Consider the following 12,040-nt stretch of genomic DNA (forward strand, 5'->3'; position numbering starts at 1 on the left):
CACCCAAATCCCCAGCATAGAGCAAAAATCCAGGATAATATCAACACAGATTTGTAAAGCAAGTTAAATATAACATTATAATCGGTAAATATACATAAGATTCAAGTAAATATACAAACAAAACCCAACCAAAGAGAAATACACAAAGAAGAAGAGAAATGAACCGAAGATCTCCCGGTTTGTCAGCTTCGTTCGACGCTCAATCCACCCCCGATCATCCTTATGCAACCTCTGAAGTTGTTTTCTAAGCTAATTTTGATCTAAGAATGAAAATGATGGAGTTGGGACTCAAAAATACCCAACCCATGACCTAAAAATGTGATTTTGGCCCCTTTTAACGAGCTGCTGTCTTAGCAGATCCGCTTAGCGGACCCCCTCCGCTCAGCGGACTCAAAATTTCTTCCAGACGCTGATTTGCTCCGCTGGAGCTCCGCTCAGCGGACCACCTCCGCTTAGCGGAGTCTGCTAAAAATCAGATTTTGTTTTCGCCATAACTCGAGAACCGTAACTCCGAATTGCGCCCGGTTCGAAGCGTTGGAAAGCTTATTCAATGCTCTATCCAATAATGAATGAATGGAAACCAAATTGATGATTTTGATCATCCTTATTTTGAGTCTTTGGAAGTCCGCTTGATGGTGGCTAAGCGGGCTTTCACCAAAATTGCGAAATCGAAGTCGTGCCTTTGACACTTTATTCCTCAAGGCTCCAATAAGCATGAATACCTATAAAAACAAAGGAAAAACTATCAAATGGTATAAAAGTATATGAAAATACAATTACTCACAAAGTATACGTATTTATACACAAAACGGGGAATTATTCAAACGGTATTAACAAAAGTATCGATAAGTGCCACTATTTACATACACAAAATAAGTACATTTTGGCACTTATCAAACTCTCCCCAACTTGAAACTTTGTTTGTCCTCAAACAATGTCAAATAAATCAAAGAATCAAAAGTAATAAACCAAAGAATTGTGAACCAACAAGTTTTGAAAACCAAAAACAAATGTATGGCTCACACAAAAATGTATAGACAAAGTAAATACTTACCACTATACTACAACGACAACATGTAAACGAAACGAATCCTAAGCACAAAAAGCATACCAAACATTCTAACACAATACATGCTCACATCATGAATCACACCTAGCAAAATTTCATCAATGGATGAAGAACACACAAAGGTGGAGGACTTTTAACACTCATCCAACAATCTTGCAAACAAAAGATTAAATTATGCATTCATCCAAAAATCACATTGAAGATATAAAAGCAAGATCACAAGGACTTTTCAAGGTTGTAATGTGGCTTGGTTAACAAACAAGGGATATGTCCTAAGGCTAATCGAAACAAAAACTTGCCTAAACCTAAGGGAGTGATCAATCCACAAAGTTCTAAGCAACAAAATCTCGATTAAACTTCTTCCTTAACCACAAGTTTCTCAAACCAATGACAATACTTATTAGCACAATTATTCACTTCTCTTTTCTTTTTCTTTTTCAAAACTTTTTCTCTTTTTTTTTTCTTCTTTTCTTTTCTTTTCACATTTTTTTATTTTCTTTTTTTTCTTTCTTTTCAACCTCATAGAAACAACCAAATAAGTAGCAACCATTTCTCTCCCCAACTTGAATTCAACCACACCATCATGTGAATACTCCCTACTTTCTAAGACAAGGTAAAAATTCATAACAAAAATCATGGTTGAGGGTTCAAGAAAACAAAGAATCAATCATCCATGCAAAAATGACAACTAAACACTCAAAGATAAGCATTTAGCAAAAACAACATGGACATTGACAAAAAGGCTCAAAAGGGTTAACAAATGATCACACACTCACAAGGTGAATTGACTATTTGATTATGGTGGTTGTGCTCAAAATGAAACAAAATGCCTTGATCCTTTTCATGCTTTCATAAAATCAACATAAACAAAAGATTAAGCATAATAAAATCTAGTTAAAACAAAGATTGTGGCCTCCAGCATATGTGAATAATGGAAAGCTTCCTCACATTTATGGTTTGGGAACTAAAGTGATTCAATCAACAAGCAAGTAATGCAAAAGAATGAATTGTATGGTAATTGTACAAATGAAAAGTTTCTTAAACATGTTATGCTATAGAAAGCGATAAATGAGTACCTTGAATGATACAACTTCAAAAACAATACCCTACCATACATCAGCAGGTTGAAACACAAGCTTTGGAAAATCACCTCAAAAATCTTCGAATTACCGAACAAAATTTGAGTACAAACAACCAATAAAAGAATTAGAGAAATAAACCTAGTATCTACTACTAAATAGCCTTGGTGAAAGTGGGAAAAATGAGTGAACCAAGTGGAATGGGAACCCCACTGGTACAGAGCATAAAAACAAATATCTGCTATGCTCGCTTAGCGGAGCTGAGCTCGCTTAGCGGGCACATCAGAACTCAGAAAAATCAGAATTGCACCAGCTGTTTCAATCACTCGCCACTTCACCTAAATACCTCATAAACAAAAATATAAACAACATTTAGAACCGTTGGGGTGCCTCCCAACAAGCGCTTGTTTTACGTCGTTAGCTCGACGCCTTTATTGTTTCGGTGTTTGGAAAGTAGCCTCCTCTCGTCATGCCATGGTGACGTCTCACCGCACAAGCCTATAGAAAGTGTCCTAACCAACCACTCAACAAACGTTACGGGTACAAATATATACAACAATTAAACGAACATAAAAACAAAAGTATACAACTATATACACAAACAAACACATATGTACAAGTTTGGAACAAATACAATTATTATCATACAAAAAGAGAAAATTGGTGAATGTTGGATTCACAAGTTGAAAAGTGAAGATTTGTTATTAAAGAGCTCATCCGAGATCAACATGTTTCACCAACATTCACCAATAAAAGTATACTTATATGTAACATATACAAGTAAACTTATATGGTGAACATAAACAAGTAAACATGTACAAGTAAATATATTTACAAGTGAAACTATACAATATATACAAAGATCAAGACCACAGAAACTATTGCGATGCAATTCAAACAACCATCCCCGGCAACGGCGCCATTTTGTTGATTGCAGTATAGGGCAAGCAACAAAAGAAAGATTTGGAAATATTGATCCGGGAATTATCGTCCTCAGAGATGGAGAGATGCCATTCAACAGTTTCTACGGTTTCGAACTCGGGATTGAATGAGCAAAAAGTAAACAAAGATATAAACAGGAAAAGAATAAACACATTCTTAGAAGAGAAATAACTTATCAGGAATGTAAATATATTCACTCTTCACAAACATACACTTACCAACCCATTATACTCAACCTACGATATTCATCTATGTCATCACGTATCTCTCACATAAGCGTCCATCTCTGGAGCACAAACGAGTTCATCTCACAACTAAGGTTATCTCTAACGCGAAGTCGCGAGAACATCCGTATTCTCGCGTCGGCGATCTCTCGCGCGCCGCTCAAACACGAAAGCATTAAGAACAGATACAAACAGTGAATGCTAGCTCTAAATCTATCTATAGAGTTCAGAACCAACAGATAATCATCCTAGATAAGGATTCAAGAAGTTTATCTCTAAAGCACCCTAAATCCCCAGCATAGAGCAAAAATCCAGGATAATATCAACACAGATTTGTAAAGCAAGTTAAATATAACATTATAATCGGTAAATATACATAAGATTCAAGTAAATATACAAACAAAACCCAACCAAAGAGAAATACACAAAGAAGAAGAGAAATGAACCGAAGATCTCCCGGTTTGTCAGCTTCGTTCGACGCTCAATCCACCCCCGATCATCCTTATGCAACCTCTGAAGTTGTTTTCTAAGCTAATTTTGATCTAAGAATGAAAATGATGGAGTTGGGACTCAAAAATACCCAACCCATGACCTAAAAATGTGATTTTGGCCCCTTTTAACGAGCTGCTGTCTTAGCAGATCCGCTTAGCGGACCCCCTCCGCTCAGCGGACTCAAAATTTCTTCCAGACGCTGATTTGCTCCGCTGGAGCTCCGCTCAGCGGACCACCTCCGCTTAGCGGAGTCTGCTAAAAATCAGATTTTGTTTTCGCCATAACTCGAGAACCGTAACTCCGAATTGCGCCCGGTTCGAAGCGTTGGAAAGCTTATTCAATGCTCTATCCAATAATGAATGAATGGAAACAAAATTGATGATTTTGATCATCCTTATTTTGAGTCTTTGGAAGTCCGCTTGATGGTGGCTAAGCGGGCTTTCACCAAAATTGCGAAATCGAAGTCGTGCCTTTGACACTTTATTCCTCAAGGCTCCAATAAGCATGAATACCTATAAAAACAAAGGAAAAACTATCAAATGGTATAAAAGTATATGAAAATACAATTACTCACAAAGTATACGTATTTATACACAAAACGGGGAATTATTCAAACGGTATTAACAAAAGTATCGATAAGTGCCACTATTTACATACACAAAATAAGTACATTTTGGCACTTATCAAAAGGCCCCGTGATTCGAATCCAATGCAAATTCTGATTCAAATCAAATGCAACAAAGCCAAATAGAAAATGCAGAAAAAATTGACTGATTTAAATCTGGTGTAAAGTCAGATTCGAATCAAATCAAGAAGAGGTGACTAGAAGGAGCTTAATTCTAATTCTAATTACTGGTTTGCCTTTGTCCAATTTGATTTGAATCATAATGTGTGCTTGATTTGATTGATTCAAATCAAACACACAAAATCTCAATTTTTCATAGTCATCAAAAAACTATTAGAATCACTCTCTCTTTAAAATATGTTCAGAATCTCGAAAAGGTTTGTAGTGATTTGACATATGCCATAGGAGTGGGGGTATGAGATAAATACACCGTCTAAAACACAAGTAGCTCAATCATGTTTTGACACCAAAATTACAAGTAGTTAATAGGAAACAAATTGATTCTCGAGAGGGCAGTTAGAAGACTTGAAGATATTTTTCGATATAAGCAGTAAAGAGACTTAAGGGAAGTTGTTGTCATTGGCACCAATTTGTAGCAGTTCAAAAAACTGAAGACAAACAGAAGAAAAGCAGAGGGTAAAAGCCATGTATTAGTGTATGTGTCGAGTGATAGGGAGTTGGAGGTTGTCGACGATTATGAGTGTGTATAGTACATAAGTAGTTTTCATCTCTGTAATAAGGGTTCATAAATATTCATTGTTATTCTCTATAAAAATCACACATCCAAATTATAGAGATAAAAATTTGTGAGAAATGTATGAATCTGCATCTCACCTTTAATTTTAGCATTTTTACTTAACTGTTGTTTATGATTTTTCTTCGTTTGTTTTACCTTGTTATGCATTTTTACTTGTTATTTTTGAACAATCCTATTCACTTATTCTAAACTCAAACATCAAACCTTCGAGCAAACACACATTTTCTCAAACTTTCTGCACAAATTGTCCATAATTTTTTTTTGAGTTTAATCCCTTAAGTGAACAAAAAATTGTGATTTAATTTACTAAAATCACCATTAAACAAAAGTATTCTTAGGAGGTGTTGATGTTGTATTAAATAAAATGTACCATATGTACCATGAATCTCACATTAGGTGCCTTTGTTGACTTGTGTTAAGTAAAATGTTTATTAGTTCTTGTTTAAACAGAGATGGGTGATTCAACCAAAACCTCTCCTACATATTTTACCTCTCATACAATTTCATCTAAGAAAAAAATTACAATTAAGATCTAGAGGTGGCATGATGATGACCAACTTGACAAAATCCCACCAAAGCGGTATTAGGTACCTGATTGACTTTTGTCTAAAAACTGCTAACCGTTATGGTGAAAATACAGAGAATTTTAAGAGTTACGTGGTAGTACTTAGTAGAAGCATAGTCATCATTTTGATAGATCATTGGAGCCAAGTTTCTAGGGATTTGAAATAAAAAAATATGGACTGGTGTTGGGGTATTTATTTTAACTTTCATGATTTGTTTACAAGTATATATGACAATTTTTTTGTTTAATACTAGTACCAACCTTATTATGTAAAAGTAAGAAGTGTTTGTTGTTTCAGACGATGATAAATCGGCAAAGAGATGGATTTTAGATGCTGGTGAGCATTGGTGGGGTTTTAAGACACATCTCAAACGAGATTATATTATACATACAAAGCCTAACTAAAAACCTCCATATAAGATGTATAAATTTATTGATAAGGACATTTGGAAGAAGTTTGTCAAGTCTCGCAACACTCATGAATTCTTGGTTAAGAGCCAAAGAGGAAAGAAGAATATGACAAGAAATATCTAGCCACAGAGATTGTCTCGTCTCGTGGAGGATATGATAAACTAGAACAATTAATGATTAAATAAAAAAGAAAACAAAGAGAACTAGAACTGAGAGATCCTTTTAGAACTAGAACGAGAACATAGATTGTCTCGTCTCGCCGGTTTTCCTGATTTTTACGGTTTACACTGGTTTTGACCGGTTTACACCGATTCAATGACATTTCCGATCCAACTATTGAACCAGACCGGTTACCTGTCCGGTTCCCGGTTCGACCGATCTAGTTTTTAAAACACTGCTACTAAGTCAAAATTAATAAAAGAATATAATTTCTCATAAATAAAATATATAGTAGAATAAAATCAATTAATTTCCCTAAAATAAAATCAATTAATATATCCATAATTTTAGCAATTAAAGGAAGTAGCGTCTCGATTCGAGGGTTTCAATTGTGGTGTTTTAGGAATCGGAGGAGTTGATCTTTAACAAGTGTTTCCAAAGGGATCCTGCATGGTTATCACTCAAACGCCCAAGTCAGTTAGGGTTCATGATAATCGTAGTGAAATTGGAGATTAGAGAGATTGCGTACACGAAAACACCTTGTAAAGGTATTTATACCACGAAACACTTAGCGCATATATCTCTTCACTTATCATTGTATTATTCCATAAAATTATTTTTCTTCTTATTCCATAGTACTCTTCTCTTTAACACTCTTGTACGCTTTCTCTCCCCCAAACCTCTAGGGTTTGACGGCTACTCCCCACCTTCATTGTGGTTTTTTCCCTCCACCTTCAAGGTTGTCTCCTCCCCTTCTCTATGGAGAGTAGTACTCCCTATCACCAGTTAACCCTTTTCACCTGCCTGCCCCTTTCACTATCCTGAATCATCGCAAAACCCGTATTCCTTCTAAAGTGGCCTCCACCGTAGCCCCACCAACGACTACTTTCACACCCTCAAAGTTTTCAACCGATGGTTCATCTCCAAAGCTCTTTCTGCTGACCCCGACGCCCTTGGAGGCACTACCGTCTGCTCCCACAACTTCGACGGTATAGGCCGTTTGACCAATTCCTAAGCCACCATGGTTTACCTACGATTTACGTTTTCTTCCTCCTTTCTATTTATCTAATTTTAGTTTTGTGCGTATTGGCTTGTGTTCTTGTCTTTTTTATAATACAAATAACACAACTATATATCTTACGGTTTACGTTTTTTATATAATGATTTAATTAAAACAATACTAATATTATTATAACTTTTATATGATTATAAAATAACACAACTATATATATATATATATTTCCATATAAAAACTAATAATAAATTGAATACATATAAAACTGCGTTATATTTTATCATAAAAGTTTAACAGTTTAAAGGTAGTGCACTGTAAATTAACTTTACATATACATCCAATCATATTCCTTACATTTGTCAAATTATATTAATTTTTTAAAATTAAAATTGTGTTTTAATTGGTTACATGGTTGTGATTGATTGACAGTAAAAAAAATATGCATATTCCTACGTCCTGAAGTTGATAGCAGAGGATTAAAACCACTGCGCTACACCTTGAATGGTGGAAATAAATTCAACTCAGAGTGTATATAACAACTTAATTAGTAATTTCTAAAGCCTAAACCAAAAAATTATGAGCCCCTAATTTTGATAATTTCTTTATAGACCCTTATGCTTCGAAGATGCATCTCTGAAGTCATTATTTTCTCTATTTTTTAGAATTCGGAGATACATCTCCGAAATAATTCATTTTTTGGGATTTTCAGATATTCATCTCCGAAATAATCCATTTTTTAATGTTTTCGAAAATGCATTTTCGAAAACAAAAATCCTCCAAACTTCTTCTCCGAAACAAAAACCCATTTTTTGTTTTTCTGTTATCTTCTCTCTTTCATTATGGTGGTTCAATCAAATTGATCCTTTTTCTATTATCTTCTCTCTTCCACACTCATCAATGCACTTTCACACTCATCATCAAATAGAATTCCATTCTTTTCAAAAATGGAAGCATATGAAACATTAGGAAATATTAGTTTTTTAAAAATGGAAGCATATGAATCATTACAAAAACCGAAGCCTTATGCTATGATGGGACTTTAATCACTCCATTGCATCTTCGGTTTAAATTTGGTCCGTCTTCTCCTCCACTGTGCTTTCAGAAAAATGGACTTTGTGAGGATATTTTGAAAGTGTATTTTCGAAATATAGTGTTTTCGGAAATTTATCTCCAAAATCATCTTTTTTCAGAAAAAATGTATTTTCGGAGATGCACTTCCGTAATATAAGGACATTTTAGAAATTTTGCCGCGAATATCCAAAAAGGTTTGGGGTCCATAAATTTTTTTTCCTAATTTTGAAGACCATGGGCTGTGAACCTGGTTGTTCTGGCCCAAGGTGGTTCCTGTTAGACAATATTTTTGATGCTGATGAATCCTTATATATATATATATATATATATATATATATATATATATATATATATATATATATATATATATATATATATATATATATATATATATATATATATATATATATATATATATATATATATATTTAGGGGGTTATATTTACTCCAGGAGTAAGTTATTATAACTTACTCCAAATCTAAATAGCCGACTGCTTAATTGATATAGGGAACCTGTATAATTACTTATGTCATTTCTTTTTCTGCACTAAAAGTTTCTGCACTAATTTTTTTTGCATAACATCCTTCTAAGCAAAGTGCAATACATTACTTATTTCCACTAAAGTAAAAAAGAAAAGAAATTTGCATAAAATATAAGAAAAATCTAGCCAGTCTAATCCCAACCCTCTTAAATTGCACTCTAAACTTACATAGCCTTTTTCATATCAGCGGATTCTAAAAACTAATTTTTTTTGTGTAACACTCTCTAATTCAACACGTTGAAGATTTTATTTAATTTAAATTGACTTGTTATTTTTTTATTAAATTTTGCCTCAGTTAAAGATTACAAGAAATAATCATTAAGACAAAACTTTACCTCAGGATCCATTATGAATTTTAAAAAATTATTTTAAAAAAATCATTTGTCATTTGAAAATATAAAAGGAAATTAATAAATTAAGATTTACTAAAATTATAAAATTAAAATATAAAATATAAAATTATGTTGTCTTTAAAGAATTGTATTAAAAAAATTCATTAAAAAATATAAAATAAATTGAGTGCATTTAAAAAACTTATAAAAATGAAATTATTATAAAACTATAAAATCAAACTGTAAAAATTAAACTATAAAAATAAAATTAATGCATTTTGTAAAATGATAAAATCAAACCGTAAAATTGAATGATATCTTATTAGGATCATTTGACCTCACTTGTCATCAAGTTTTCTTCTCAATTGATCTGACACATGTCTATGGGCTATAGATTCAAATACCTTCAGATGACTCAAGCTAGGCTTTACACCAGACCAACATTCTTCTGGAGTAATTCCTATTAACTTCTTCGTCGGACGTCTGTTCAGAATATATGTTGCAGTTGACACAGCTTCACCCCAAAATTCTTTAGGTAAATTCTTGCCTTTCAACATACTTCTCACCATATTCATGATGGTTTGATTCTTTCTTTCGACAGTTCCATTCTGCTGTAGAGTGTAGGGTGGCACCACCTCATGCACAATCCCTTCTTTCTCACATAACATGTCGAAGTCTTTCGATACATATTCTCCACCACCATCAGTTCTTAAAACTTTGAGCTTTCGACCACTTTGTCTTTCGACAATCGATTTAAACTTGACAAATACCTCGATCACTTCACTTTTCTTCTTGATCAGATAAGTCTATAGTTTTCGACTAAAATCATCTATGAATGTAACAAAGTATTTGTTACCTCCATTCGAATCCACCTGAATATGAACACATACATCAGAGAGTATATGATTTCGAGAATAGCCTTCGACTTACTTCCTGCATCCTTGTTGAAGCTATTATTGTGCTGCTTCGCCTGCACACATTCCTCACATACCTCGTTTGGAATGTCAATTTCTGGAAGTCCTGAAACCATACTCTTTATTTTCAAATCTCTGATGTCTCTGAAGTTGAGATGACCTAGTCGATAGTGCCACATCCATTCATCTCTGCTAGCTGCAATCGAAAGGCACTTGTGCTCCATTACATCTAGTTCGATCTTGAAGGTTCTATTTTGAGACATAGGAGCCTTCAAGATTAACCTTCTACTTGCGTCAACGAATCTCATCATCTTGTCTTCGATCGACACTTTATAGTTCTTTTCGACCAATTGCCCAATGCTGAGCAAGTTGTTCTTCATGCCTGGTATGTACAACACATTGGAAATTACTGACCTCTTACCATCTTTCCTCATAATTAGAACGTCTCCAATACCTTCAGCTTCTAGAGTATTGTCATTTGCGAATTTCACCATTTTCTTTATCGAGGGCTTTATGTTGACAAACCAATCTTTCCTTCCAGACATGTGTGATGAGCATCCTGAATCCAAGTACCATTGGTCCCTGAATTTATCTTCATCTTTTGTTGTGACCATCAACATCATCTCTTCTTCTTCTTCTTCTTCTTCTTGTTTTGCTATGTGACTCTTGTCAGGCTTTCGACCACCACCTCTTCCTCTACCAGCAACACCATCTCTTTGGTATGAGGATTTTTTCTGATTCGACCAGTTTCCTTCTTGCTGACTTTGACCAGTCGAATTGTTGTAGCCACTTATACCTTTATTTCCATTCCAACTTCCTTTTCCTTTGTTTGCCGACTGAGCCGGCAAAGCCACATCACTCATCGACTTGCTTACTGCTCTTTCAGCCATTCGTTATTCATGAGATTCAAGCGTCCCTTGAAGCTCTTCCTTTGTTAATTTCGACAAATTCTTTGACTCTTGTGTGGCTTCCACCACGTGGTCGAATTTAGGGGCCAAAGACCTCAAGATCTTTGAAACAACAACTATTGTTGTTAACGTTTATCCATATATCTTGATTTGATTCACTAGTTTTATAACCCTAATGAAGAAATCAGTTATGCTTTCACTATCTTCCATTTGAAGCACTTCATACGTTCTTTTGTGAGTTTGTAACCTCACCTTTTTCACCTTCCCAACGTCTCCAAAAGATTTTTCCAGAATCTCCCAAGCTTCTTTTGCAGATTATGAATCACTAACCTTTTTGAAGTTATCTGGACTCAGACATTGATGAATTATAAAGAGTGATTTATAACTCTTCTTCTTCTTCTTCTTCTTCTTCTTCTTCTTCTTTAATTCTTCGTGTTCTTTCTTTTCTTCTTCTAAAGCATATTCTTTAAGCTCTTATACTCCATCCTTTACAAGATCCCAAAGACCTTGACACCTGAATAAAACTTTCATCTCTTTGCACCAATTCTCATAGTTATCTACTTTCAGAATTGGTAGACTTGCTGGATAATTTCCATTTCCATAATTCACCGCCATCGTGATTTTCTTCTTCTTCCATTGATCGATAAATCGGAGCTCTTGATACCAGATGTTGGAAATCCACTATGATGAATTTCTATCAATCTTGATGAACAAGATTGTTACCACCACACGATAACAATGAAAATAAGAAAAGAAATTTAAAAAAGAAAAGAGATTAGGGTTTCTGCTGAGTAACTCTCTGCCCACAAACTGTTGAAAACTTTGTTATTCACTTGCAACTGCAAATTCTGTGATTACAACTTTTGACTTGATTACAAAATAATGAGGGTTACCACCCATTTATAGATTTAGGTTAGCTTTCTCCCTAAGGCAAA

The sequence above is a fragment of the Vicia villosa genome, linkage group LG4 (assembly GCF_029867415.1).
Source record: "Vicia villosa cultivar HV-30 ecotype Madison, WI linkage group LG4, Vvil1.0, whole genome shotgun sequence".
NCBI classification, from domain to species: Eukaryota; Viridiplantae; Streptophyta; class Magnoliopsida; order Fabales; family Fabaceae; genus Vicia; species Vicia villosa.